Source organism: Monodelphis domestica, chromosome 1 (assembly GCF_027887165.1).
Source record: "Monodelphis domestica isolate mMonDom1 chromosome 1, mMonDom1.pri, whole genome shotgun sequence".
NCBI classification, from domain to species: domain Eukaryota; kingdom Metazoa; phylum Chordata; class Mammalia; order Didelphimorphia; family Didelphidae; genus Monodelphis; species Monodelphis domestica.
This window is the reverse complement of record NC_077227.1, coordinates 248,564,407-248,590,406: the sequence shown is the minus strand read 5'-3', so window position 1 is coordinate 248,590,406 and position 26,000 is coordinate 248,564,407. Positions and strand designations below refer to the sequence as shown.

The window sequence follows — 26,000 nt, the reverse complement described above, 5'->3', positions numbered from 1 at the left end:
ATTAGATATCTAGAGATATAATAGTCCAAGCAAAATCCTTTTCATCTAGCCCAACATTGGTGTCTGTCTCTGTACCTCTGTCTTTCTTCACCACCCTAACATTGACTGTATATATTGGTATTCTTCCTTTTTGTGCCTGGTGATCAGAAATAATATATTCCTCCTGCACCTACATTCCTTCTCCAGTGTAGTCCCCTTTTACTCCTTTTCTTTTCTATCTTGAAAAAAAAACTAGACAGATCCTAAGCTTTATTTTCCTTTCTTTTTTCATCTTTGCTTTGACCACTGAAAATGGTGGAATTATGAAGTGTCAATAATCATGTCCCTTCTTCAGACATTTTTAATCCATTGAAATTGCTGAAACTTTCATTTTTGACTTTCAAGGTTTCTCTTTCTCCTGAACTTAAATTTCAATGATTCTACTTGAATCAGTATGGAGCAAAAAAAGCCCTAAGATTTAGAGTGAAAATCTGAGTTTGAATAATTGATTTGCCACTTATTATTTCTTTTAAATAGAGTAAATCACTCAAACTATCTGGGTCTCAGTTTCTCATCTGTAAATGAGTAAGTTGTACTAGATGTCCTTGATAGATTACTAAGTGTACTTTCTGTATGACATCCTCCTCACCTACTTGAGAGAAAAGACAAAGTGGTCTGGCATGGCTTCTAAAGTCCCATACTACTCTAAATCATCTTATGATCACAATTGAAAGGGATGAGTGTCAGGGTCAATGTGATGATGATGAATAAAAGAAAGAAGCCTTTATTTCCTCTGTCAAAGGTAGTGACTAGTGAGGATGAAACAAAAAATAGTTGAAATCACTGAACCTGAGATCAGTATGGAGGTCATAAGAAAACAACTTGCTCTCTGTTTTAGAGACTTTAAGCTAGTACACATAGGCACTGGGTTTCAGAAGTTGCAGGTGCAACTGTTAAATCACCATTCATCTCTCCATAAAAACAGAGAATAAATGCTGGAGATAGGTGTATATTTATTCCATTTTTTAAAAAAGATGGAGGGTAAATTCAAACCATAAGATACTTTTTGGATGATTCCTTAAAAATTTTCCATATAGTATTATTAAAGAGATGACTTATAAGCACATTGGAAAGGAAGTGATCATTAAAACCCAACATGATTTCATCATGAACAGTTCAAGAACAGAAAAAGACTAACATTAATTTTTTTGTCAAGTTACTAGATTAGTAGATTAGGTGAATCTTATTGACATAGTATTTCTGGATTTTGGCAAGAAACTTTATAATCTTGGAGGAAGTCTCTAAGGGCAGATCCCAGGGATATATATACTTTGTCCAACATTTTACCAATGATAAACAAATGCATAAAGGTTATGCTTATTATTTGCATAGGATTCTGAGCTGGGAAGGATAGTTAAACATTGAATAAGATAATTAAGATATGGAAATATCTCAATATGCTAAAGTGATTGATCAGGTAAAATTAAATTATATTTGATAGGGACATATATAAAATTTAAACTTCGGTCTAAAAATAACCCCCCAAAATAAGCAAGTGCAAAGTGGAAGACATATGATTATATATAGTTCATGTGTAAAGGAACCATGGAGTAGTTAGTACAAGCCTGAGGTGAATTAATAATGTGACATGGTGGCCAATGTGAACTTGGAATGTATTAACAACTGAACAATTCAATTTCATCAAATATTTAATACCTACTATGTTCAAGACACTAAAATAGAAAGAAATATTGTGTTCATAATGAAGGGAAAAAATTGAACACTTCGAATCTGACTTGGTCAAAGAATCAATCAGCAATCATTTAAGCCCCCACAGCCTTTAGGCACTGTGCTGTGTTGAAAATAGAAACAATCTCCAACTTTAGAGAGTTTTTAACACTAGTTAACTGGGGCAACTGAAAAAAAACTGTAAAAGGTAGTACTTGAGCTGAGTCTTACCATATACAGAATGTCAAGCTGTAGGATAACCAGACAGTTATGAGAAAAATTAGTGGGAAAAGAGAGAAGGATCTGAACTATAATTCTTCCAGAAAAGAAGAAATCATGGGGCTTAGTTGTGCCAAACTCAAATGGAAATGGATCTCAGTGAGCCAGCTATTGACTTAGAAAACCACATATTAACATTATTCATGTTGTCTTTTATTTTTAGTTATTATTAAACATTTCCTAATTATAGTTTAACTTAGCTCATGAAGTTTCTAGTGCTGTTTATGGTCCCGGAGCGTTTGACATCTCTGATATGGATAATTTGCCAGAATTTGAATGAACAAAATAGGTCAAAGGTTGAATTTGATGAGCGAAAATTTGGGGAAAATGAGGAATAGTTGAATGATAATAATATCCAGATCTATGAAGTTGTCCAGATTCTACTTTGAAGAAGATAATGGAACAAAACGAGCAATAACTAAAGTGGATATGAAATATCAAAAAAGAATTTAAAAATTAAGAGAATTGAGGACTATAACCAAGAGAGAAGTAGAACCTCAAGAATAAAAAGAAGGTAGTTGACAAGAAAAAAAGTTATCAATAAAAGGTAAGTGGAACATTTAAAGCATAAAGCAAGGATAGAGATGAAACAGTGATGCAGTTGGGTCAAGGCTTAAGTAGAAATGGGCAAAGCTTTGGAGATAAAGGTACAGAAGTTGAATGGAGCTTTCAGATAATAAAGAGGTGATGGTTACATATTGATTTTTCATGAGATACTTAGGTTTAAGATATAAATATACACAAATGCTTTTCAATAAATTGTGCAATGATTTGCACCAAGTGTTCAATGTTTATTTTTCTGCCACAACCAAATGGCTATTATCAATATTCAAAGTATAGGTTGATCTTCTTGGAGGAGAAGGTAAAGGGACTCAAACCTTGAAGTGAAAGCATAGCCTGTACTCATAAGATATTTAACTTCTTTCCTAAGACTTGATAATTGCTGGCAATATTTTTTAAATTGTTATGACAATTTCATTGTGAAGGCTAGAAATGTAGAGTTGTCATCCATTTTGTAAGTCTTAAGAGTTTATCTGTTATATCTTAGCTACCTCCCCTCAGAGAACAATAGACTGCTCTGTTGCTATTATCAGATCAACTAATAGCTATCTCAGTGTCCCTGAGAAGGAAATCACCACCTACTTTTCTTTCTTTGACTTTTACTGAATGGTATCTTACCCAATAACTTCTTTGGCTCTATTTTTATCATTCTTTGAAGGACAAACAACTATTTATTCTCCAGAGCATCCAGCTCCTTCCTTTTTAGGAAAAGACAGATCTTTTTCATTATCCAATTGTATAGTAGTGCTTTCTTTTATCATTTCTCCTCGGTGTATTGAGGAAGGCCAAATCTCCTCTTTTTCACCTTAAATCTCCATTTTTCTCCTTTAAGTCTTGATTAAAGAGTCAACTCGAAAGCATTTTTAAAAGGACTGGGTCTATTTTTCTTAAGCTGGAATTATAGGTTTTATTCAAGGGCCCTGAGCCACTCTGATCAGCATAGGAGTTTTGACCTGCTCCAACTTGTCAAACTGAGCTAGTTTTTGTTCTTTTTTTAAATCAATGATCTTGGTAAAGAAAATACATTCATCAAATTTTCAGATGGCAAAAAGCTAGCAGAATGATTAATATATAGTATGACAGAATCAAAATCTAAAGACACTAAAAATCTAGATAATTGTATTGAATCTAATATGATATAATTAAAGATAGATTAATATAAGGACTTGCATCTTGGTGCCAAAAATATCAACTTGAAAATTACAAATAGGAGAAATATTGTTACTATGTTGTTATTCTGAAAAAGATCGAGGATTTCATTAGACTGTAGGTAGAATAGAATTTACAAGTATGATTTTTAATGAAAAAAATCTAAAGCAATCTGGGGCTGCATTAAAAGGGATACAGCTGGGGGCAGCTAGGTGATTCAATGGATTGAGAATTAACCCTAGAGACAAGAAATCTTGGGTTTAAATTTGACCTCAGACACTTCCTAGCTGTGTGATCTTGAGAAAGTCACTTAACCCTTATTTTCTATCCTGCCTTGGAACCAACACACAATATTGATTCTAGGACAGAAGGTAAAGCTTTTTTTTTTAAATTTGTTATTTTATTTAGTCAATTTATAACATTATTTCTTGGTTACAAAATCACATAATTTCCCTCCCTCCCCTACCCCAACCTTCCCATAGCTGGCATGCAATTTCACATATATCCTTGATCAAAACCTATTTCCATGTTGCTGGTGTTTGCATTAGGATGTTAATTTAAAGTCTACATCCCTAACCATATCCCTTTGACCCATGTATTGAAGCAGTTGTTTTGTTTTGTTTTGTTTTTTTCTGTGTTTGTACTCCCAGAGTTTTTCCTTTGAATGTGGATAATATTTTTTCTAGTAGATTGCTCCAAGTTGTTTGGATCACTGCATTGCCACTAATGGAGAAGTCCCTTACATTTGATTATACCACAGTGTATCGATCTCTGTGTACAATGTTCTCCTGGTTCTGCTCCTTTTGCTCTGTGTCAATTCCTAGAGGTCATACCAGTTCCCATGGAGTTCCTCCACTTTATTATCCCTTTGAGCACAATAGTATTCCATCACCAACATATACCACAATTTGTTCAGCCATTCCCCAATTGAATGTCATCCCCTCATTTTCCAATTTTTTTGCCACCACAAAGAGTACAGCTATGAATATTCTTGTACAAGTCTTTTTCCTTAATATCTTCTTGGGGTACAAACCCAGCAGTTCTATGGCTGGATCAAAGGGCAGACAGTCTTTTAGTGCCCTTTGGGCATAGTTCCAAATTGCCCTCCAGAATGGCTGGATCAATTCACAACTCTACCAGCAATGAATTAGTGTCCCCACTTTGCCACATCCCCTCCAGCATTCATTACTTTCCATAGCTGTCATGTTAGCCAATCTGCTAGGTGTGAGGCGGTGCCTCAGAGTTGTTTTAGTTTGCATTTCTCTAATTAGAAGAGATTGAGAACACTTTTTCATGTGCTTATTAATAGTTTTGATTTCTTTAACTGAAATTTCCCTATTCATATCGCTTTCCATTTATCTGTTGGAGAATGGCTTGATTTTTTGTCCTATTGGTTTACCTCTTTATAAATCTGAGTAATTAGACCTTTGTCAGAGGTTTTTGTTATGAAGATTGTTTCCCAATTGGTTGCTTCCTTTCTAATTTTGGTTTCATTGGGTTTTTTTTGTAGAAAAGCTTTTTAATTTGATGTAGTCAAAATTATTGATTTTATATATTTTTTTAATTTTTTCTAGCTCTTGCTTGGTTTAAAAGGCTTTCCTTTCTCAAAGATCTGACATGAATACTATTCTGTGTTCACCTAATTTGCTTATAGTTTCCTTCTTTATATTCAGGTCATTCACCCATTCTGAGATTATCTTGCTGTAGGGTATGAGATGTTGATCCAAACCTAATCTCTCCCATACTGTCTTCCAATTTTCCTAGCAGTTTTTATCAAATAGTGGATTTTGCTCCCAAAAGCAGGGATCTTTGGGCTTATCATAGACTATCTTGCTGAGGTCACTTACCCCAAGTCTATTCCACTGGTCCTCCTCTCTGTCTCTTAGCTAGTATCAAATTGTTTTGATGACCACTGCATTATAGTATAAATTGAGATCTGGGACTGCAATGCCTCCTTCATTTGCATTTTTTTTCATGATTTCCCTGGACATCCTTGTTCTTTTGTTCTTCCAATTGTACTTTGTTATGTTTTTTTTTCTAATTCAGTAAAAAAGTTTTTTGGTAGTTCAATGGGTATGGCACTAAATAAGTAATTTGGGCAGGATTGTCATTTTTATTATATTAGCTCATCCTACCCATGAGCAATCAATGTTTCTCCAACTGTTTAGATCTATTCTTAATTGTGTGGAGAATGTTTTGTAGTTGTGTTCATATACTTCCTGTGTTTGTGTTGGCAAATAGAGTCATAAGTATTTTAAATTGTCTAGGGTGATTTTAAATGGAATTTCTCTTTCTAATTCTTGCAGCTGAGATGTGTTGGGGATATATAGAAATGCTAAGGACTTATGAGGGTTTATTTTGTATCCTGCAACTTTGCTAAAGTTATTGATTATGTTGACTAGCTTTTTGGTTGATTCTCTAGGACTCTTTAAGTATACCATCAGATCATCTACAAAGAGTGATAGATTGGTTTCCTCGTTGCCTATTTTAATACCTTCAATTTCTTTTTTACTCTAATGGCTACTGCTAGTGTTTCTAGTACAATGTTAAATGATCGAGGTGATAATACACATTCTTGTTTCACTCCTGATCTTATTGGGAAGGCTTCTAGTTTATACCCCTTGAAGATGATATTTGCTGATGGTTTTAGATAGATGCTGTTTATTATTTTTAGAAATGACTCCTCTATTCCTATGCTTTCTTGAGTTTTCAATAAGAATGGGTGTTGTATTTTGTCAAAGACTTTTTCTGAATCTATTGAGATAATCATGTGATTTTTGTCACTTTGTTTGTTAATATGGTCAATTATGTGTATGATTTTCCTAATATTGGACCAACCTTGCATTCCTGGTAAGATTCCTACCTGTTCATAGTGAATAACCATCATGATCCCTTGCTGTAGTCTTTTTGCTAGTATCCTATTTAAGATTTTTGCATCTATATTCATTAAGGAGATTGATCTATACTTTTCTTTCTCCATTTTTGGCCTGCCTTGCTTTGGAATCAGTACTATATTTGTGTTGTAAAAGGAATGTGGTAGAACTCCTTCTTTGCTTATTCTATCAAATAGTTTGAATAATATTGGAATTAGTTGTTATTTGAATGTTTGATAGAATTCATTTCTGAACCTATCTGGTCCTGGGGATTTTGTCTTAGGGAATTCTTTGATGACTTGTTCAATTTTTTTTTTCTGATATGGAGTTGTTTAGGTAGTTTATTTCTTCCTCTGCTAGTCTAGGCAATTTATATTTTTGTAAATAGTCACTCATATTACCTAGATTGCCATATTTATTGCATATAATTGGGCATAATAAATTTTAATGATTGCCTTAATTTCCTCTTCATTAGACGCGAGGTCTCCCTTTTCATCTTGGATACTATCAATTTGGTTTTCTTCTTTCCTTTTCTTAATTACATTGATGAGTTTTTTGTCTATTTTATTTGTTTTTTCAAAGTACCAGCTTCTAGTCTTATTTATAAAATCAATAGTTTTTTTAACTTTCAATTTTATTAATTTCTCCCTTGACTTTTAGGATCTCTAATTTAGTCTTCATCTGAGGATTTTTAATTTGTTCACTTTCTAGTTTTTTAATTTGTATGCCCAATTCATTGACCTCTTTCCTCTCTAGTTTGTTAATATATGAACTCAAACACATACATTTCCCCCGTGAGTACTGCTTTGGCTGCATCCCATAGGTTTTGAAAGGATGTCTCATCATTGTCATTTTCTTCAATGAAATTAATAATGATTTCTATGATTTGTTCTTTAACTAATCGATTTTGGAGAATCATATTGTGTAATTTTCAATTAATTTTTGATTTGCCTCTCCATGTACCCTTACTAATTATTATTTTCATTGCATTGTGATCTGAGAAGGTTGCATTTGTCATTTCTGTTCTTTTGCACTTGTTTGCAGTATTTTTATGCCCTAATACATGGTCAATTTTTGTGAATGCAATATGTGCTCCTGAAAAGAAGGTGTATTCCTTTTTATCCCATTTCTTTTCATCCACAAATCTACTAACTCTAATTTTTCTAAGATTTCATCCACTTCTTTTATCTCTTTCTTATTTATTTTTTGCTTTGATTTACTTTGGATAGAGGAAGGTTCAGGCATCCCACTAGTATAGTTTTTCTATCTATTTCATCCTTGAATTCTATTACTTTCTCCTTTAGAAATTTGGATGCTATGCCATTTGGTGCATACATGTTGAGTTCTTATATTTCCTGATTGTCTATACTGCCTTTTATAAGGATGTAATTACCTTCCCTATCCCTTTTAATCAGATCTATTTTTACTTTGGATTTGTCAGATATATCATGATTGCGACTCCTGCCTTCTTCTTATCAGTTGATGCCCAATAGATTTGGCTCCATCCTCTTACTTTGACCATATGCGTATCTACCTCTTCTTAGGAGCTTGTAATATATTTTCCTTGGTCTGATAGTTCTTGAATTTGCCTTTAACATTCCTGGGTGTTATCAGTTGGGGATTTAGTACAGGAGGTGATCTGTGGATTCTTTCAATATCCACTTTTCCTTCTTGTTCTAGAATATCAGGGCAGTTTTATTGGATTATTTCCTGTTGTATGATGTCCAGGCTTTTCTTTTTGTCATGGACTTCTGGTAGACCAATGATTCTTAAGTTGTCTCTCCTGGAATGATTTTCTAAATCTTCAGTTTTGTGAATGAGATGCTTCATATTTCCCCAATTTTATCATTCTTTTGATTTTGTTTTATAGTGTCCTGCTGCTTTGTGAAGTCACTTGTTTCTAGTTGTTGTATTCGGATTCTTAAAGACTTGATTTCATCCTTGGCTTTTTGGTCATCCTCCTTCTGGTCTGATTTTCTTTGGAGGTCATCTTTCATCCTCTTTACCTCATCTTTCATCTCCTTTGCCTCATTTTCAAGCTTTTTGAATGTGGCTTTCAAGACACTATTTTCTTGTTTTGGCTCAAGTGTCTGTTTTGAATGACTTATCTTAGTTTTTAAGTTATTTTCCCAATTGTCTTCAGCCTCTCATAATTGTGTTTTGAATTGTATTTTGAGTTCTTCCAAAGCCTGTGTCCAATTTGCTGGGTTTTCTGTTTAATTGCTTGGTGTTCCCTCCTCCTCTATTCTGTTTTCCCTTTGTTCATTGCCTATATAAAAGCTGTCGATTGTAATTTCTTTTTTCTTTTTCTGTTGTTTGCTCATATTTACCCCTTCTTTACTCCCTGCAGTTGTCTGTGCTCTTGCTCCTCTTTCTCTTTTTTGGGAGGGGGGGTTGGGCTTTTCTGTCAGTCTTCCCTCTTGGAGTTTTGTCAACAAGTCTTTCACTGCAGTCTGTGGGGGAGGGGTATTGGAGCTTTTGCTCCCCTGTCCTCTGGAGGCTTTGATTGGATTTAAGTCCAGAAGTCTGTGAGGGAAGTGTGTTGGAGCTTAAAGCTTGCTCTCTGAAGACTTTTGATGGAATTAAGTCCAGCTGGGTTGGGCTAGATGTGCCCTGAGGCCAAAACCATGGAATGGCGAGCAATAGAGGGTCTCTGCTGCTGCAACTAGGCTGCCCATCCTGCATTCCTTCTCTAACTCCTTCCCCTGTGTTCAATGCTTTGAGCCTGGAGCAGCTTTGCTCCTAAGGCACTCCCTCCAGACAAGCTCTTTTGCCTGCCCATGGGTTCCAACTTCTGCTGGAGGCTTAGAGCTCTAGGTGGGGTGGGGGTGGGGGTGTCCTGGGACCTTCCTTCTCCCTTTCCCATAAACCCAAGTGTTCTCAAATTCCGGCTTTTGTGAAGTGTACCTTTTAAATTTAGTCCAGCAGGAGGGTTCCTTGGCTCTGTCTTGTTGTTAGGTTTGATTTTCAGTCCCCTAGGAGCATTTAGTTTGTAATTGGTAAGGAAGGATTTTCAGAGACCTGAACTTTCACTGCCTCTATGCTCTAATGCTTTTTTAAAGTGGAATATGTCTTCTAGGATTAGAGAGGTGATGTTGTCTCGCTGTACTCTATTCTCATCAGATATCATTTGAAGTAATGTGCTTTGTCTTGGGTGTCACATTTTAAGAAGAACATTGATAAATTGGAGAATGTCCAGAAATCTGCAACCAAGAGAATGATGGGCTGTAAGTACATATCATATGAGGATTAGATGAGGCAACTGTGAGAATATTTAGCCTAGATAAGAGTGGGAGTTGCAGGGAGAATGAGAATGATAGCTGACATTTTTCTCCATAATGCCACAGTCTTCTTAACCTGAAAGATCCATATGCAGTCCAACAACCCCTTCTTCTGAATCCAAGATCCTTTATCTTTAAAAAGGTGTCCAGGATGGCCATGTTTACTTCTTTGTAACTCTCTATGCTTTGCTTTAGACTCCCTTCAGCAACATGCCTCATTTTGGTATTTCCCCCCCACCTCTCTCAACCAATAACAACATTTTAGTTTTCTCTGAAGTAATGGATTCTCTTATGAGAATATAGGCTCTTCAGGGCAGACATGTTTGTAGTTGTGTTCCCAGAACTTAGTACAGTTTCTGGCACATAGTGATTACTTAATAAATGCTTCCATTCTTGGGCATGGTGGCACACATCTATAATTCCATATAATAAGCAAGATCAGAATGACAGATCTCTTGAGCTCTGGAATTTAATTTTACAATATACTAAGCTGAACTCATGTCAGTACTAAGTTAGAAAAAAATATGGTGAACCTATGGAAGTAAAGAAAAGAGGAAAGGCTACCAGATTGCATAACAATTGGCAAAGTAGCTCAGGTTTGAAATGGAGCAAGTCAAATTTCCTGTGCTAATCAGAATGGGACAGGGCCCATGAGTAGTATCCATACTTCTAGCCTGGATAACAGAAAGCTCCTATCTTTTTTAGTTAATTTTTTACTTTGTTTTTAGTGAGGAATTGGAAATACAGAAAATCCCTATTAATTTGCGAAAGTAGCTAAACTAATTGTCTCCCATTAATGTAGTAGAACACTGTTATGATGAGGAAACAACAAATATGCTGAATATGACAATCAGCAAAAAATTTTAGGAACTAATACAAAATGAAGCAAAGACAGGAAAACAATATATATGACTAAAACAAATGAAATGGAAAAAAAAGCAATTGAAGATCAATGCTGGGGAGCCAAGATGGTGGAGTAAGCAGAGAAGATAAGAAACCCCAAGAGAATCTTCTACAACCAATACAAAATAATGCCACAAAATGAATATAGGAGAGAAAGAACCAAAAAGGAAGAAAAGTGAAACAATTTTCAAGGGGAAAAAAGGTAGGCAGAGAATGTATAGGGCACAGGGTGAGAGGAGAGCACACTCAGCAGGAAACTATACCAAAGAGTGAAGAGCAAGACATATACACCCACCCAACATCTGGTGTTGCAAGTTCAGAACCTAAGCCCAAACCAACATCCAAATCCTGAGACCCTGCCTGGGAAAATAGAGGTCCCAATCACCCCATACCCCTTAAAATTCTAAACCTATGGGGAAGTCCAGAATCCCAGCCCTGGGCAGTCTGTGCTGAAGTAAGCTGATCTCTGTGGGCCCAGAGTGAAGCCATAAATCCAAGCCTTGGCTTGGGAGGATAATAACAATCCCAGGTTGGGATAGTTGGAGACTTGGTCTAAATCTTTTTGCAGAAAGCTCAGGGTGGGTCTCCAGGACAGGTCAGTCAATTGTATGCCAGATTTGATCAAGTCCACAGGGAGACCAAAGAAAAAACTCTAACTTAATCCTGAAGCTAGAATTTGAGTAGTCCCTGACTTGATAAAGCTCAGAATAAGACCAAAAGCTTACACACACCTGAGGCAAGTCTTTAAGCTATCAGCACCTCAAAGATTGATTGAATCAGCAGGGGGAAGTGGCTCCCAGAGCTCTCAGACGTCAAGCCATCAAAACTGACAGAAACCCAGAAAAAAAAGCTAAGGGTAGCATCAAGGAAGAACTGAAGTTTAAAAGGGTACCCCAACCCCCAGGTAAACAGAGCCTATCTATAAAAAAGTAGGATTTTACAGAGACAAGTAGCAAGGTACAGATACAGAAGGGGACAGTGAAAGCAAAGCAAACATATACAAAATTCAAAAGAAATATATGAATTGGACATTCTGGAAGATTCTGGAAGAGCTCAATAATTTTTCAAAAATCAAATAAGAAAAGCAGAATAAATGTGGGGAAGATAAATGAAAGTAATGCAAGAAGAAATGAAAAAGGATCAAAAACTGATGGAGGGAAATCAGGCCTTAAAATTAGAATTGAGCAACTAGAAACTAACGATTTCATGAAAAATCAAGAAACAATAAAACCAAACCAAAAAGAATTTAAAAAATAACAAGAAAAATGAAACATCTTATTGAGAAAACAACTAACCAAGAAAATATATCCAGGGGATCTAATTTTTTTTATCATTTCCAAACATTATTCAATGGAGACAAAGATCATTTTCTCCCCCCCCCCACCTCTCCCATAGCTGACATGTGATTCTACTGGGTATCACATGTATTCTTGATTTGAATCCATTTAAGGGTATCTAATTTAAAAATTATTGGACTACCCGAAATCCATGACGAAAATTAAAAGGTTTGACATCATAATATGAGAAATTATTAAAGAAAACTGCCCAGATATCTTTAAACAAGAATTCCTAGATCAACTCCAAAAAGAAATCTTCGAATGACAACTTATAGGAATATAACAGCTAAATTCAAGAGCCCCCAAACCAAGGAGAAAATACTGCTAACAGTCAGAAAGAAACAATTCAAATACCATGGAGTTATAATCAGGAACACACAGGACCTAGCAACTTCTACATCAAAGGATTGGAAGGCATGGAAGATGATATTCAGGAAGGTGAAAGATCTAGGTTTACAATTCAGAGTCACCTATCCAACAAAACTGAGCATATTATTTCGGGGGAAAACTTGTACATTCAATAAGATAGAAGATTTCCAACCATTCCTGAGGAATAACACAGACATATATAAAAAATTTGAAATCCAAACATGAGATCCAAAAGAAGCCTAAAAAAGTAAATAAGAGAAAATTTAAGGAGTTCTTTAAGGTCAAAATGTTTGTATTTCTATATGGAAAGAGGATATCTGTAATTCTCAAAAATTACCTTTAGTAGGAGAGAAGATAGGAGGAATATACTTAGAAATAGGGTGGGGAAGTAAGCTAATTATGATGATATGATGTATATGATGATGTATGATGACATGATGTGTATGCATATGTGACAATATGAAATGGTATGTGAGTATGATTATGTGTATAATATGATATGATATGATATGATATGATATGTAAAAAATCAAGGGATGAAAAAAGAGAATTGCAGAGACAAAATGAAAGGGAAAGATAGAATGGAGTGAATTATATAGTATAAAGAGGTGTGAAAAATATTTATGGAGAAGGGAGGTTAAGGGTGATGATGGGCAGTACTTAAACTTTACTCTCATCATAACTGGCTTAGAGAAGGAAAAGCAAATAAACTCATTGGGATATAGAATTATATCTTACCCTACAGAGAAATAGAAGGGGAATAAGACAATGGAAGGGGAAGGTAATTGGAGGGTGGGGGAAGTGGGGAGTGATAAAAATAGTAAAATACTGGTGAGGAGGAACAGAGTAAAAGTGAACAGAGCAGGCTCAGAAGGGAGTAAATAGCATGGAGGGCAATACACAGTTAGTAATCATAACTCTGAATGTGAATGGTATAAACTCAACCATAAAATGAAAGCAGATAGCAGAGTGGATTTAAAAACAGAATCCTAGTATATGTTGTTTACAAGAAACACATTTGATGCAGAGTAGCAATCATGAAATCAGACAAAGCTAAAGTAAAAATTGATCTGATTAAAAGAAATGAGGAAGGAAATTATATCTTACTAAAAGGTAATATAAACAATGAAGTAATATCAATAATAAATACCAATGCACCAAATGGTATAGCATCCAAATTTCTAAAGGAGAAACTAAAGGAGCTTAAGGAGGAAATAGATTGTAAAACTATACTAGTGGAGGACCACAACCTTCCCCTATCAGACCTAGATAAATGCAAACAAAAAACAAATAAGAATGAAATAAGGGAAATGAATTAAGTGTTAGAAAAATTAGAGTTAATACATATTTGTAGAAAACTGAATAGTAGTAAAAAAAAAGAATATACTTTCTTTTCAGTAGTACATGATCCATATACAAAGATCGGTCATATACTAGGGCATTAAAACATTGCAAACAAATGAAGAAAAGCAGAAATAATAAATGCAACTTTTTCAAATCATGATGCGATAAAATTATAATTAACAAAGGTCTATGGAAAGGCAAATTTTAAATGAACTATAAACTACATTTTCTAATTCTTCAAAACTGGTGGGTCAAAAAATAAAACATAAAAACAATTATGGACTTCATTAATGAAAATGACAGCGAGGAGACAACATATCAAAATCTATGGAATAAAGCCAAATCAGTACTCAGGGTAAAATTTATATCTCTGAGTACATATAGCAACACAATCATGAGGGAGGAGATCAATTAATTGGCCTTGAAACTTAAAAAATTAGGAAAAGAACAAATTAAAAAAACTCAGATAAAAAATAAATTGGAAATCCTAAAAATTAAAGGAGAAATTAATAAAAGAAATATTGAACTAATGAATAAGACTAGGAGCTGGTACTTTGAGAAAACAAATAAAATACATAAGTAATGATTAATCTAATAAAACCATCAGTAAGTTTCATCTGCAATAGGGATAAGTTAGAGGCCTTTCCAATAAGAGTGAAGTAAGGTTGCCCATTAACACCTCTATTATTTAATATTGTATTAGAAATGCTAGTGGTAGCAATTAGAGGGGGGGGGAAGAAATTGAAGAGATTAAAGTAAGCAACAAAGACACTAAACTATCACTCTTAGCAGATTATATGATGATATATTTAAAGAATCCTAGGAAAATCAACTAAAAAGCTAGTAAAAAGAATTAATAACTTTAGCAAAGATGCAGGATACAAAGTAAACCCACATAAACCATCAGCATTTCTACATGTTTCCAACAAAACTCAGCAGCTGGAGTTAGAAAGAGAAACTCCATTTAAAATCACTCCAGACAATATAAAGTATTTGGGAATCTATCTGCAAAACAAACTCAGGAATTATATGAACACAACTACAAAACACTTTTCACACAAATAAAACTCAATCTAAACAGTTGGAAAAACATTAATTGCTCATGGATAGGATGAGATAATATAAAAAAGAATGACAATCCTACCTAAACTAACTTACTTATTCAGTGCCATACCTATCAAACTACCAAAATACTTTTTATAGGATTAGAAAAAAGTATAACAAAGTTCATCTGGAAGAACAAAAGACCAAGAATATCAAGGGAACTAATGATAAAAATGGGATGCATGGGGGCCTAGCAGTACCACATCTTAAACTGTACTTTAAAGCAGTGGCCATCAAAACAATATGGTAATGGTTAAGAGACAGAAAGGTGGATCAATGGATTAGACTAGGGGTAAATGACCTAAGCAAGCTAGTGCTTGATAAATTCAAAGATTTAAGTTTTTGGAACAAGAACTCACTATTTGACAAAACTGCTGGGGAATTTAGAAAACAGTATGGGAAATATTAAATTTAGATCAACATCTTAAACCCTATAGCAAGATAAATTCAAAATGGATAAATGGTTTAAATATAAAGAACAAAATAATAAATAAATTAGGTGAACATAGAATATTATACATGTCTGATCTGTGGGAAAGGAAGGAATTTAAGACCAAGCAAGAGATAGAGAACATTACAAAATGTAAAATAAATAATTTTGATTATATTAAATTAAAAATATTTTGTATAAACAAAACCAATGAAACCAAAATTAGAACGGAACCAACAAACTGGGAAAAAAAGTTTATAACAAAATTCTCTCACAAATGTCTAATTTCCAAAATATATAAGAAAATATATAAGTCAAATGTACAAGAAATCAAGCCATTTCCCAATTGAGAAATGGTCAAAGGATATAAATAGGCAGTTTCCAGATGAAGAATTCAAATCAACAATCACATGGAAAAAAAAAAGTATTCTAAATCCCTCCTCATTAGAGAAATGCAAATCAAAACAACTCTGAGGTACCACCTCATACCTAGAAGATTGGCCAATGTGACAGTACGGGAAAATAATAAATGTTGGAGGGGATGTGGCAAAATTGGGACACTAATACACTGCTACTGGAATTGTGAATTTATCTAAACATTTTGGAAAGCAATTTGGAATTATGCCCCCAAAACTTTCAAATAATGCATGCCCTTTGATCCAGCAATACCATTACTTGGTATTGTACCCCCAAGAGATAATAAAGATATTTGTTGCCACACTCTTTGTGGTGACAAAAAATGGAAAATGAGGAGAGGTCACTCAATTGGGTAATGACTGAACAAATTGTGGTATATGATGATGAAGGAGTACTACTTTGCTATAAGGAATGATGAAATAGAGGATTTCTATATGAATCAGAAGTACATACATAACTGATGCAGAGTGAAATGAGCAAAACCAAGAGAACACTGTACACAGAAAGTGAAACACTGTGAAATGAATGATTGTAATAGACTTGCTACTAGTAGCAATGCAATGATCCAGGATAATCCTGAGGGACTTATCTGAGAAAGAATGATATCCAAATTCAGAGAAAGAACTGTGGGAGTAAAAATGCATATGGAAATATGCATAAAGTACTAACATAAAATAATATGGAAATAGGCATGAAGTACTAATATTTGTAAAACCCAATGGAATTACTTGTTGGCCTCAGGAGGTGGGAGGGAAAGAAAATGTATCATATATACATGGGAAAATATTTTTAAAAATTAAAAAAGAAACTCAATAATATGAAATTATAACAAATCTTGACCCCAAAGAAGAAATAAGAAAAGACCACTCTCTCCATCACTGACTTCTTTGCAGAGGTCAGAATGTACAGGTAATATCAGTCTTTAACTTAGATGGATTTTTCTCCTTTCCCTTTAAAAAAATTATTTTCTTATGAATAATGTCTTTCAGGAGAAGGTAGGTGTATACAAGGTAAAATATATTTTATTATATTATTATATTTATATATTAATTTAATTAAATTAATTAATTAATTTATTTATTTATTTAATTAATAATTAAATAATTTATTTAAATTAATTGACTGGAAAATTAATTATATAATTATATAAATAATGATTTAAATAAATTAAATAATTTAAATAAATCAAATAAAGAATAAATAAATAAAGAATAATAAAAACATAAAAATTAAAAAATTAAATTAATTAATAATTAGATAATTAATTTAAAATATGAAATTAATTAATTAATTAAATATATTAAAATATTATATTATTATAGAATTTAATGCAAAACCAAAAATTATCAATGGAAATCTATTTTAAAAAGAATGAGTCCACCAAGGTCAGCAGAAGGAAGATGCAAAGCATCCTCTGAATGCTGTAACTTAAAGATAGTGTTCTATATACTATGATAGGGCCTCATTCCCCATTTCAAGTGAGATCTAATTTAAACTCTCAGTGAGAAGAAATAATGTTCTTATATGCTGGGAACATTTTTTTTAAACCTACTTGGCAGCTGCTTGTCTATTTATCTCCTTTGTTCTCCCTTATCACCCTAAATCCAAAGGAAAAATGATAATTAAAAGAGATAATAGGACATATAGGGGCACAGACTACAATACAATTTAATAACATAATAAGCAATCATAGGGAAGGAGAGTATTGCACAATACTATCTAGATTAGCCTATTTGATAGGCTAAGGGACCTGAATTGTGAAGAACCAATACCATAGGCCTAAAACTAAAAATCTCAGTGACATTTTGGAAGCTAATGGAAAGAGCTAACTTTCTTCTTTTGAACTTCTCTAATCTTTATTAAGTTCATGATCAAGCTAGAAATGGTGATTTTAAAATGAGTTTGGACACTGCTTCTTTAAAAAAGAAAAAATATATTTTCCACTGATGAGAAAGAAAAAGAGAAGAACAGGAAAGTTGAATCCTAATGAAATGTTAAGAAAAGATAGGTTAGATGATTAGAACATGGTATATAGATATAGAACATGGACCAAGTCCCTCTATTTAGGAGGATTCAGGAGGAATAGGGGAACCATTGGGACAATGAAATGGAAATTTCAGAATTTGAAATAAGCCCACAAATCATCAAACATAATTTGCTTAAAAGGGACTTTTAATCTAAAAAGGACTATTTTTTACCTCTCTCTTTTCCTTGTGTTAAAGAAGGGACAAAATGATACATTAATTTGAATAAACTTCCTTACTAACAAGTTAATCTTGAGAGCATTGTACTTGTCTGCTAATTTTTTAAGTGTGTAACATTTACAGAATGTTAGAACTGGATCTTGGAGCTATTCTAATTCAACACAGTCACTTTACCTTCCTCCATTACTTATCAATACTATTATCCTGGATTATGAAAGTTTTCTGCAGATTTATAGCAATTAATCTACTTTTTTGATGTGATGGTAGAGGATGGTGGAGAGAGAGAGAAAATATGTTTGCTTTATTCATCATTTTTCAGGAGGAGATATTGTCATCTGAACTGTAAGAAATAGCCATCTTCTTCCAGGACTATGGAGTGAAGATTGAAGTCTCAAAACTAGACAATCAGATTGCTCTCAAAAGATAGAGAGAAAAAAATGAGACAGATTTTTGAATATAGCTAATATAAAATTTTTTCTCTTGGATAAGCATATTTATTAAACATCCCAAACATAAAAATCATATATGTTATTGTTATGTTACGTATTATTCTATGTATAAAAATAAAAATAAATGTTAGAAAAAAAGATAGTCTGACAATTGAATGCAGTTGGTTATAAATGTACTAACCATATTAGTGTGAAGTCATGTTGGTTTGGCAGTTAGTTGGATGTGGAGTGTTCAATAAAGCCAGATTCTCATACTTGGAGTTTTCCTTTACTCTTTACTCTCTACCCAACATTCAATCAATCCATTGCCAAGTCTTCTCATTTCTACCTCCACAAAACTTCTAACATCTACTTTCCCCTTATACTGCCACCACCTTAGTGCTGTTCTTCATCTTTCATCCAGAGTTTTCTCATAGCCTTCTGATCCCCCTAAAATCCATCTAAGCCATAGTTACCAAAGTAATATTCACAAAGTACAGATCTGATCATGTCATTGAACTCTAGTTCCCTGTTCACTGAACTCCAAAGCTCCCTATTGTCTCTAAGGTCAATCAATCAATAAGCAGTTAGTTACACTGTGCTAAAAGCTATATCAAATGCAATCTCCTCTGTTTGGCATTTAAAGTCTTTCATAATCTGGTTCCAAGCTACAATAGAGTATGTGAAAGAGAGTAATGTATGATAAGGCTGGAAACATCCTGACCATAAACCATTACCTTTCATGAACTCTGTAGTCCACTCAAAGTTGCCTAATCAATGTTCTTCATACAAAACATCCCACTGTTCAATATCCATACTTTTGCAGAGGCTAATCCCATGCCCATGATGAGCTACCTCTATACCTCAGCATTTTTAACCATATCTGGCATGGGTAATTTGCTGTTCTTCTCAAATATTAGTTTCTCTTCCAAAAATGCCTTGAATTTACTTTATATATGCATATGTATATATACATATACATACATATATATATTTATATATATATATATATATATATATATATATATATATATATATATAATTTGCATGTCATCTTCCCCAAAGAATATAAGTTCCTAACATAATGACATTATCAAATGGTATTGATGGGTCTAGAGCATCACAGGTATAAACTAATGTAAAAATATGCACCTTGAGAACAGATAATTTTTTCCTTTATATCTCTAGTGCCTAGCTATCGTCCCATAAATGCTTACTAAAGACTTGTTAATTAAATGAAGGAATATTAAAAAAAATTTTTTTAAGTGCTAGGTTAAATGTTCCAGGTACAAATATCAAAGCAAGGTAATCCAGACTTTTAAGGAGCTATAATAAAAACAATAAAATAATAATAATAGCACATAGTACTAAATAAAATCTAGCAATCAATATTAACAATAATGTTATTATTAAGAATATGAGATTTCTGGGTATATATGGCTGCAGTTTATATACAGGAATCTACCTCTCCTCAGCACCTACTGATATAGACCTCCTCAAAAGGCAAAAAAATCCCTGAATTCACATGAACAAAGGAACTCCACAGTAGGGCACAGCATTAAAGCTATGTGGGATTTGGGTATTTCCACACTATAAGGGGGGTGAAATAGTTTCCACCAAAATGTGAGCTGATCTACCAGTCCCCACTCTATCTACAGAGCTAGTGTGCTAGACTCAGAGCCAGTGCATGCTAGAATCAGTGATCAAGTGAGGGGCACCTCTAGGTCCTTGGCAGCTAAGACCACCAAAGACCTAACCCCAGGAGCAGCTAATCTTGAGACCCCAACAGTCAGAAGAGCACAGATCTTGAGCAAGGAGATAGCACAGAGAAGGGCTACAAACAGTAGAGGCTCCAGAGAATCAAGAGGTTGCCTCAGGCAAAAATCAAACTCCTTAGCTCCATATAGAGAGAGCCTGCCCTCCTCACTCAGACTTCTGACTTGAAAGACAAGGAAAAACCACCATAGTGATGGCAAAAAATACCCAGTAAAACTTCCCAACACCAAGAAAAAAAGAAGAAGGCATGGACCCTGGATAATTTTTATGGAGAAAAAATCCAGACTACAGAGGAAATAGCAGAAGAGGACATACAAATAAATTCATCCAAACCTTCCCCCCAAAATGGAAATTGGCCACAAGCTCTTGAAGAATTTAAATCGGAGCTTATCAAAAAGATGGAAGAATATTGATCTCACAAAACAACAAGAATTGATAAAGCAAAATACAAAGATTGACAAAATAGGAAACATGAACTATCTCACTGAGAAGATGACTGACCAAGAAAACAGGTCTAGAAGAGACAATTTGGGAATCATTAGTCTACCTGAAAACCCAGAAGTAAACAGAAACCTGGACATCATACTACAAGAAATAATCCAAGGGAACTGCCCTGAACTTCTTGAACAAGGGGGCAAAATAGACATTGAAAGAGTTCATAGAGTACCCTCTACACTAAATCCCCAAAAGATAATCCTCAGGAATGTAATTGCCAAATTTAAGAGCTTCCAAGCTAAGGAAAACATTTTACAAAAAGCCAAAAAGAGACAATTCAGATGTCAAGAAGCACCAATCAGGATACACAAGATCTGGTAGCTTCCACACTAAAGGACTGCAAGGCTTGGAATATGACATTCAGCAAGGCAAGAGAATTTGGTCTTAAACCAAGGATCACCTACCCATAACAAGTGACTATATACGTCCAGTGGAAAGTATGGGTATTCAACAAAATAGAAGATTTCCAAGTATTTATAAGGAAAAGACCAGAAGTAAGTGGAAAATTTGATATTCAAACACAAAGATCAAGAAAAACATGAAAAGGTAAATAAGAAAGAGAGAGGAAAGGGGGGAATGTTTTTTACTGAAATTTTCTTATTTAAGGGCTTCAATAATATCAAATTGTTTATATTAACATATGGGACATGCTAATTATAACTCTCAAAAATTATATTCACTATTGTAATTAGAAGAATAATTCATAGGTAAAGATTGGGGTAATAAGTGGTCTAAGATGATATGCGAAAAAAAAAAAGAAAAGGGAAGGGAGGAATAAAAGATGGTACAAAGAGAAACTTGAAGGAATAAGAAAAATTGGATAATCAATATCACACAAAGAGGCACATGGAAAGGGGAGGGAAAGAATATAATTATAAGAAGGAGAGGAATGGAGTGCTAATAGGAAATTCTTAAACTTTACTCTCAGTGAAATCAATTCTGAAAGGGAAGAGAATCTAGATCCATTGTGGTATGGAATTCTATCTTACCCTACTGGGAAAGTGAGAAGGGAAAAACTAAAGGGGGGAGTGGGTCTGTGAGTACAAAAAAGGAGAGATGAGGAGTTGGGAACTTAATAGACACTAAAAAATAAGAAGGGAACAAAAGGGGAGGGGGAAGAAAGGGAAGTATAATAAGGGTGGGGATTAGGGGGACTGACTAAAAGCAAACCACTGGTCAAAAAAGATATGGGAAAGAAGAAAGGGCAGAACTAGGAGAGGATATCAAAATGTTGAGAAATACATAGCTGGTAATCATAACTGAATGTGAATGGAATGAACTTATCCATAAAACAAAAGCAAATAGCAGAGTGGATTAGAAACCAAAATCCTACCATATGTTGTCTACAAGAAACACACATGAGTAAGGTAGATACTCACAGATTAAGAATCAAATGCTGGAGTAAGATCTATTAAGCATCAACTGATAACAAGTGTGAATCTTAAAATTGCTCAGACTATACCTTAGAAGATTTGGTTACGCAATTCCCTTATTGTAACAATGTGAGTAATTTTAAAATTACTCCACCCTACTTGTGACAGTGCCTTAGGGGAAGATAAAGTTGTAAACTCCTTATTGAACAATGAAAAGTCCCCAACTCATACTTATAGTGAAGCTAAAACCTTAAGCTAGGTCTATTTTTAGATCTAATACAAAGGATACTAAGTACCTATTAAGGTTAAATTAATCACTAAAAGGTCAAGCAACTTACAAAGGGCAAGCTTAGCAAAGAGATGTGAAATACTCAGAACATATAATCTAATCAGAGAAGGTGATAACAAAAGAAGATGTGAACTAAGAAAGGTCAGTCCTGGGGAAAATGTCTACTGTGATTGGTAGATGTGAAAATTTAGGAGAGGAGACACAAGAGAAAATTTTCTTTAAATGGAAGGAGCTGGAGGTGAAGTTTTTTTTTAGTTGGAGTTTGGAGTTAGTTGGAGGAGCTGGGTCTCTGAACTCAGTTCAGGAGTTGAGAATTTCAGTGAAGGACTGGAGTTTTGCTTGGGACAAATCTTGTGGTGAGTGATAAAGAACTGACTAGTCTCTCTTAATGCTCAGGCCTAGGCAATTTGGGCTAGGCCCTTCATACTATTTTTCTCTTATTCTCTCTCTCCCTTTCCTTAATTCCTTCATTTGTATTAATTAAAATCTCCATAAAACCCAGTTGACTTGGGTATTTTCATATTTGGGAATTTTTCCCATGGCGACCACTTATTTTTTATTTAAATCAAGACACTAAAAATTATCTTTACAGTTTTGGCATTTCACAGTCTTGCAACCCACATTTTCACAGTTACACAAGAAGGCAGGAGTTGCAATCATGATATCTGACAAAGCCAAAGTAAAAATAGATCTGATCAAAAGAGATATGGAAGGTAATTACATCCTGATGAAAGGCAGTATAGACAATGAAGAAATATCTGTAATCAACACGTATGCACCAAGTGGTATAGCACCCAAATTTCTAAAGGAGAAACTAATGGAGTTGAAGGAGGAAATAGTAAAACTATACTAATGGGAGATGTGAACCTTCCTCTATCAGATCTAGATAAATAAAACCAAAAAATAAATAAGAAAGAGGTAAGCAATATGAATGAAATCTTAGAAAAATTAAAGTTAATAGACATATGGAGAAAAATAAATAGGGACAAAAATTAATATACCTTCTTTTCAGTAGCACATGGTACATTCACAAAGATTGACCATGTACTATGGCATAAAACATAGCAAACAAGTGCAAAAGAGCAGAAATAATAAATGCAACCTTCTCAGGTCACAATGCAATGAAAAAATAATTAGTAAGGGTACATGGAGAGGCAAATTAAAAATTAATTGGAAATTAAATAATGTGATTCTCCAAAACTGGTTAGTTAGAACAAATCATAGGAATAATTAATAATTTCATTGAAGAAAATGATAATGATGAGACATCCTTTCAAAATCCATGGGACACAGCCAAAACAGTACTTGAGGAAATTTATATCCTTGAGTTCATATATTAACAATTAAGGAGGGCAGAAGTCAAAGATTTGGGCATACAAATGAAAAAACTTGAATGAGTACAAATTAAAAATCCCCAGAAGAAAACTAAATTAGAGATCCTAAAAATTAAAGGAGAAATTAATAAAATTGAAAGTAAAAGAACTATTGATTTTATAAAGAAGACTAGAAGCTGGTACTTTGAAAAAATAAATAAAGTAGACAAAATCCTGGTAAATCTAATAAAAAAAGGAAAGAGTAAAACCAAATTAACAGTATATAAGATGAAAATGGAGACCTCACCTCTACTGAAAAGAAAATTAAAGCAATCATTAAAAACTATTTTTCCCAATTATATGACAATCTAGGTGATATGGATATGGATACTTACAAAAATATAAATTACTTAGATTACCAGAAGAAGAAATAGAACAAACAAACAAATAAAGAAACAAAAGAGTATGAATAGCTATTATCCAAAACTTAGACCTGAGAGTTTTCCTTAACCCTCATATACTTATATATTATACACTGAATATAAATTGTACTTCTTTATTTAAATATTTAACTTTATTTTTATTAATAATAATATCTATCATTTATATGGTACCTACTATGTGACAAGCATTGTGCTAAATGGTTTACAAATATTATCCAACTTGATCCTCACAATAATCGTGAGAGGTAGGTACTATTATTATCTCCCACCATATAGTTAATGAAACTGTGGTAAATAAAGGTTGTGTGACTTGCCTAAGATCACATAGGTAAGGAAGTATCTGAGGCCAGATTTGATCTTGGGTTCTCCTGTCTCCATGTGCAGCATTTTATCCATTATGTACTGAGTCAGTACATTTAAGAGAATGGTGGTCAGGCGAAGGTACATTATTTAAAGAAGTTATGGGGATGTGTAAGGGGAACATGTCCTGTTAAGTAGCAGTTAAAATACTGATTGGTTTATGTTTTCAGAGCTAGAAAGTAAGGGTGGGGGAAATAGAACATGTAAATACATGCAGAGCAGATAGTAAGATACATTGGTCTGGAGCAGTGGTCCCCAAACTATGGCCCGCAGGCCACATGTGGCCCCCAAGGCCATTTATCCAGGCCCCGCCGCACTTCCAGAAGGGGCACCTCTTTCATTGGTGGTCAATGAGATGATTACTGTATGTGGCAGTGCTGCAAAGCACAGTGTTGCTCACATGCAGTGACATAATCCTTTGCGTGTTGCCTTATTCTGAGAGTAACTGAACAAGAACAAGGAGCCACACAAAGGACTATGTGGCTGCACAATGGAAGACATCAGCATGGTGAGTGGTGATCTGGGGGAGGGGATTCCGCACTGTGTATACTGCTGCCTGGTATAGTACTGGTGGTAATGGGCCTGTGCAAGGTGTGACAGGCCCATCATAGCCAGCACTGCAGCCTCTGCTATCCCAGACAGCGGTATACAGATTTATTCATTGTTTGTTTGTTTTTTATAGTCTGTCCCTCCAATGGTCTGAGGGACAGTGAACTGGCCCCCTGTGTAAAAAGTTTGGGGACCCCTGATCTGGAGCATTACAAAGGCAATCAGGGTAAATGAAGAGAAAATGTCAAGAATGAAATCACTCAAAGGAGTGATTATAGGCATTGCTGCCAGAGGAGAGAAGAACATAGAATACCTACTATTAGATGTGGAGGACCTAGAGAATCCTAGAACACCAAAATAACTTACTGTGACATCTGAAAATTCCTGAAGTTCTCTCCCAGATGTTTTAACAAGGTCCAGGCCCTGTCTGTTAGTCCATCTACTGGTTTAGTCATCAATGATGCTAAGCTATATTGTTTCAAATTTGTTCCCTTGAAGGCAACAAGCACATAAAAGCAATTTAGAACTATAATGTTATCCTCTAGCTTTTAATGTTTGATAAGCCCAATATCTTTTTCTTCCAGAGGATTCTTTTTTACTTTTCTTTCCAACTTGATTTATATTTTCTATTCAGAGATCATGTGTTGTTATTTTTTTTTCTTTTTCCAGTTTTTCTTTCACTTCAGAATATTTGTATTCCCAAACAGTTGTTCTCTCTCTCACTTCTTTGGAGAGACTCTCCACTATGAATTTAAGTCTTTCTAAATATTCTGCTCATTATTTCTGTGGTACAGTGTGTGAGTTCTGCCATTTATCTTGTTTTAACTTCTTTATGGATTCTTATTTTTCTCTTAAGCCAGTTAGAACATCCTGTGCTCTTTTAAATTCACAGGTTTCACTGTTTCATTATGTTCAAATTCCTTTGCCTTATAATATTTAGAAATATTTTAACTAATTTAGATATCTTGTCAGCTTCTTTTCTTTTTAAAGATTCTTTTTTAATATTTTCTGTTTTA

The 26,000-nt window shown here is 34.1% G+C and overlaps 1 protein-coding gene and 1 non-coding gene across 3 annotated transcripts in view; both read right to left on the bottom strand.

The window, feature by feature from the left end:
* DIO2 (iodothyronine deiodinase 2) overlaps positions 1-26,000 on the bottom strand; it is a 109,403-nt gene that overhangs the window by 56,692 nt on the left and 26,711 nt on the right. The window lies entirely within an intron of this gene.
* MIR12297J (microRNA mir-12297j) lies at positions 24,848-24,911 on the bottom strand. The gene has a single exon (NR_162824.1). It is a non-coding gene; the product is annotated as a microRNA mir-12297j (primary transcript).